The sequence below is a fragment of the Monodelphis domestica genome, chromosome 8, assembly GCF_027887165.1.
Source record: "Monodelphis domestica isolate mMonDom1 chromosome 8, mMonDom1.pri, whole genome shotgun sequence".
Taxonomy (NCBI): Eukaryota; Metazoa; Chordata; class Mammalia; order Didelphimorphia; family Didelphidae; genus Monodelphis; species Monodelphis domestica.
Window position 1 is genome coordinate 9,704,856 of NC_077234.1, and position 5,834 is coordinate 9,710,689.

Genomic DNA, 5,834 nt, shown 5'->3' on the forward strand with positions numbered 1-5,834 from the left:
AGTTCTTCACCTGGGTTTGGTTCTGAGCAATAAAAGACCATTGTTGAGCTCATCGCCTACCAGCCAGTTGGGAAGCCCCATTGATTCAGTGGGATAGAACACCAGGCTCTCCTTCGATCTGGCTTTCTTGCCTGGTTATTCCTCTGCCTGCTTCGAACCACACCACTACTGCTTGTTTCTGAATCTGGTCCTTCTCAGTAAGCCAACCAGAGCCTCTTGACCTGGAAACATCCCTCCTCCCCCAGTTATAGGTCCCCTTTTCAGTCTTCCCTGGATCTGTGACTCCTAAAAGGCTCGTGAGAGATGAAGTTGCCAGCAGGCACTTGTCCTTCTAAAGGTGTTCCATTATGGCTCCGGGGATGCCCTAGGAGAAATCTGGGAACTCTGCTTGTTCCAGTGAACAGCCTCTCCCTATGCAGAAATGCCCCACACCATGGTCTTGGCCGGCCCCATACCCAGTGTCCACAAGACCTCTCTGTCTAGGCTGACCTGGGGCTAGACTTAGTCTTGAACTTCCCGTCATGATCATCTGGGGTATTTCCTAGATCTGTGTGAAAGAGGGTGAGGGGAGCCCCCACATTCTTCCTTCAACTCTGCTATCTTGTCTTTGCCTGTTCTGATTTTTAAGAATTAAAAAGTCAGAGAAGAGAAATGAAATCTATTGATGTAGAAATCAGGATGATGGGGCTGAAGCTCAACCATTTCTCATAGCTGGAGACAAGTGACGGCCTCAGAGGAACCTCTCATATCCGAAATGGACAAAGCAAGGCTTAACATGCACACTTACATAGACACGTAATGATTGGTATGAAAATCCATTAGACTTTAAAGGGAAAGGCAGGACCTCTGGAGGGGGGAGGTATTTAGGAGGGAGGCTAAAACCAGGAAGGGAATCGTCATAAGCAAAGCAAACTTGCTGAAAAAACCCCCCCAAGATTTAGAAACAAAAGGGGGCTGCTCTGAACTAGTGAAAGGCCGAGCAAATTACAGCCTTTTAATGCAATGAGATATCATTGCACCATAAGCAATGAAGGAAAAGGATTGTATAAAGCGACACAGTGAGCAGAGCCAGGAGAACATTTTATGTAATACATTACGTAACCCCTTATGGGGTTGAAAGACTGAAGGACTACGATCAGTGAAATGACTGACCTTAATTCCAGAGGACTGACGATGCACCCTGCGGCTCACTTTCTGACAAAGATCTGGGCTCATTTTCGGGGTGAGGGGTCTGTTAAGTTCAGAATAGAAATATTCTTAAAACCAATGACCCAATGGGAAAAACTCCTGGGTTCAAATTCTGACATTGCTACTTACTCCTTGTATGACCTCAAGCAAGTAAATTTACTTCTGGGCCTCAGTTTCCTCATATGCAAAATGAATGTGTTGGCTGAGACGATTTTGAAGGTCCCTTATAGCTTTGAATGGATAAATTTTATATGTGGCCAAAGGAAATGGAATACAGGCATGGTCAGAGTGTGGGGCAGATGGATTGAGAGCCACCAAGGCGGGCCTGGAAGATTTTGGTGAGTCTGTGACAGTAATTACCTCCTCTGATCAGACGTTTCTTCGTCATGTTGGTGCCATGTGAAACATCACCACAAGATGGCAGGCTTGGCCAAGCAATGGGTGTTTGTGTTGACTGATTTTGTAGCTGGCCTCTCTGAATCCAGTTACTTGTGGAAATGAGGCTAGGCAGCCAGAAGAGAGCGTCTGTGGTCACAGCTCTCCTCCTCCACATCGACTGCCCTCAGGAGTAGTTAAACGTCTTCATGGTATGGCTTGCTGCTGCCCTCTCTTAGCCTCTCTCCAGACTTGCTAGAGTACTTGAAATTCCCCCTTGAACAAAATGGAGGACTTGAAGGCTTGGCCAATAAAGTAATTGACTTACCCAAGTAGGTGACTTGAAGTCAATATCCTATAGCTGTCAGAGGGGAGATGGAATCTCTGGACCTTTGGTTCCAAATCAGGACCGCCCTCACCCTTTCTAGCAATAGCCTGGGGGCAGCTGGGTGCCTCAGTGAATAGGAAAAGGCCAGATCTGGAGCCTGGAGGTCACCAAGACCCCGCGAGATCCAAGGATGTTTGGTTCTGTCTGTGGTTCAAAATTCCTCTATCATGGGAAATGCTCTGGCCATTAATCCCAAGTTAGGCCATTTCCCCACATTTTTAACCCCTTAATCACTTAAAATATTGTTTTGTATCTATGATGACTTTTCCTACAGCACTTTGATGCAGATGGTGAGATCTTCATGTAATCATCGAAAAGTTCAATACAGACTTGCTGTTCTTCTGTTTAAAGCAACTGGTGGCACATTTCCTTTTGGTTTTTCTTTTCTGTAGTAAACACCTTCATAGCAAACACACGCCCAGCATGTGACAAAATGCCATATTTGATTTTTAGACTATCTTTCTTTCCTATTGCATTCCTACCCAAGCCTTGGTCAGAGCCATCGCTGATAATAAAGAATTTTTTTTAAACCCTCACCTTCTGTCTTGGAGTCAATACTGTGTATTGGCTCCAAGGCAGAAGAGTGGTAAGGGCTAGGCAATGGGGGTCAAGTGACTTGCCCAGGGTCACACAGCTGGGAAGTGTCTGAGGCCAGATTTGAACCTAGGACCTCCCATCTCTAGGCCTGGCTCTCAATCCACTGAGCCACCCAGCTGCCCCCAAATAATTTTTTTAAAACAGGAGGAAAGTAGTTCATCACAAACAGTACATAAAATTATGGTTGTCTAGGTAACACCCCATATATATGGCCCTCCATCTCTTCAAAAGATACGGAAAGGGATGTCTTGGTTCTCTTCCTTGAGGACAGCCATGTTCACTCTGGTTCCACAATATTCCATTTCAATTGTTTTGGGTGGGGGGTGTTCTTTCCATGTAAGGTTTGGCAGTCTTCCACAGTCATTCTTTTCCTAGTGTATTTATTTTGTTTTTCAGCAGTTTGTAAAAGGCTTTCCATGCTTCTCTGTATGCATCAAATTCATCATTTCTTACAGCATATTATTTCATCAGACTCCTGATCCACAATTTGTTTGGCCATTTCCAACAGATAGATACCTCCTGTTTCCAGTTCTTGTGGCTACAGAGTTTTGTTCTAAGTATTTCTCATGCATTATGGGGTGTTTTGCTTTTGCTTTTGACCTGTTTAGGGTACATAACTGGTAGCAGAATTCCTGGACCAAAGGATACAGACATTTTAGTCACTGTCGTTGCATAGTTCCCAGACACTCCCTATGTCACAATGATACCATCTTTTTTCTCGTCTCTTTCCTGCATGGATATTACGCTGGACTCTGAGTTGAGCTTCCAACTAATCTTGCAGAAAACTTGGCAAATATCAGTTACATCTGGACAGAATATTGGGAATGAAAAGTCAAGCTTAAATGAAGTCTTCTATTAGTATTATTTAAAATCAAACTGCATTTCAATATCACTACACCTACAAATCAAACCTTTTAAAAATGATAATCATCTTTTCTTTACAAATTTGTGTGAAAATTCTGGAGATGAAGAAAGGAGATGTTTGGAGAAGGGCACACAGTGGTCTTGAAATGAAAGCATCTTTAAGAAGAAAAAGTGAGGAAACTTGAGAAGAAATGATGGCCAGTCTTCTGAGGCCACATGGTCAAAGCAGAAAGCATGCCATTCTCAATGGGACTCACTCAACTCCCTCATGGGATGCCACCTTCCAATCTCCCCTTTGGGGTTCATTCTGAGAAAATAAGGATCACAAAGTACAAAACCATTACTTAAAGGGGGGAGAAGAAAATGGCAGGAGGGAGAAAGAAAAAATGAGCACAGATGGAGAAAGGGAGAGAACAGAATAGAAGGAAAGATGAGAGACACACAGAAGTTAGATTAATGGAAGAGTCCATCATCCTCAAACGCAAGGTCATACACACACACACACACACACACACACACACACACATATATATATATATATATATATATATATATATATATATATATATATATATATATGGAGACTTAAGGTCAATATACAATTAAGACAATACAATAGAATTTAGGCTATATTTAAAATCAGAAAACCTGTATTTAAGACCTAGATCAACTATTTCCTACCAGTGTGACACTCCATTTCTCTGGTGCTCCACTTTGTCACCTGTAAAATGAGTGACTGGCTTGTGTTAGATCATCTTGGGGTCTCTCAAAACCCAAGCCCATGATCCTTCTATCCAATAATCTATAAGAATAGAATCAAATGAAAATGAAAATTGTTAAGAAAAGTCATTTAAACCCAGGGAAAGGGGGCAGCTAGGTGGCTCAGTGGATTGAGAGCCAGGCCTAGAGACGGGAGGTCCTAGGTTCAAATCTGGCCTCAGACACTTCCCAGCTATGTGACCCTGGGCAAGTCACTTGACCCCCATGGCCTAGCCCTTACCACACTTCTGCCTTGGAGCCAATACACAGTATTGACTCCAAGACGGAAGGTAAGGGTTTAAAAAAATAAAATAAAATAAACCCAGGGAAACATTAAAGATCAAATTTTAGCCCTATAATTTCTACATATGATTCAGTTATTTCCTTATATATTATATACTAAAGACCTGATTTAAGGTTAGTAAAAAGTGAAGAAGATTGAGGGTCATCATCAAACCTTTGTGGCATACCAAATGTAATTCTTTAGTGGCTAAATTCTGGAGTTTGAAGCTCTTGCTCCACTCTAAGTTGGTAGAGAAGTTTAAAACAGACTAGACCTTAACAAACAACACCCTGCACTGTCTTTGTATAGAAAGGCTCACGCAATAATTGGCTTCTATTTGCTATTGAATACAGAGAAGAGTAAGGAAGAGAAACTGCACAGAGAGGCCCATGCCTGCCTTCTAGTCTCATCTCCAGCACTAAGCAGTGAGGCCCTGGTGGGGGACGCCATGCCCCCTCGTCGAACTGTTTTATGATGCTTTAAGTGAGGCTTGTGAATGAGATGATTTCTGATAGGTTTTCCTGCTCTCACACTCCATGATAATCTTGCATTGTCTTTGCTACTTAAAATTGGGTTTAACTTATATGCAGAGTATATCTTGTGAAGTGCCAAGTTGGATGAATCGAAAGCCAGAATTAAGGTTGCCAGAAGAAATATGAACAACTTCAGATATGCAGCCAATACCATCCTGATAGCAGGAAGCAAAGAAGAATGAAGAAACCTCTTGATGAGAATGAGAGAAGAGCATGTAACAAAGATGGCTTGAAGCTTAATATTAAAAAATGAAGATCTTGGCAACTGGTCCCATCATTTCCTGGTAAATAGAGGCAAATAGAAGAAATGGAAATAGGATCAGATTTTATATTCTTGGGCTCAAAGATCACTACAGATGGATACTGCTGCCCTAAAACTAAAGACACTGTTTCTTGGAAGGAAAACTATGGCAAATCTGGATATTAATCAGCATATTAAAAAGAAGAGGCATCACTTTGCCAACAAAATTCATATGGTCAAAGCTACGGTTTTTTCCAAGTAATGTATGGGAAAGAGTGGATAGGTGAAAGAGAAGTGATTTTCAGATCTACACCACTAGGCGTGATCATTTTTTGTAGTCTTGGGGCATTATTATTCCACAAACTCCTCAAGTTGCTTTTCTGAAGTTAATTTTAAAGTAAAACAGAGACCCCCCCCAGGTATGAACAGTAAAGCCATCAAAGGAATTCAAGAGAAACATATTTGGACAAAGAAGATAAGGCAAAAGCAGAAAGGAGATGGCAATGCCACTTTGGTTTAGAGAAAGATACAAGGAAATCTAATAATATCCAGGAAGGAAATAAGGAGTAGGGAAAAGGGGAACCACCTAGCATGACAAAAGGAGGA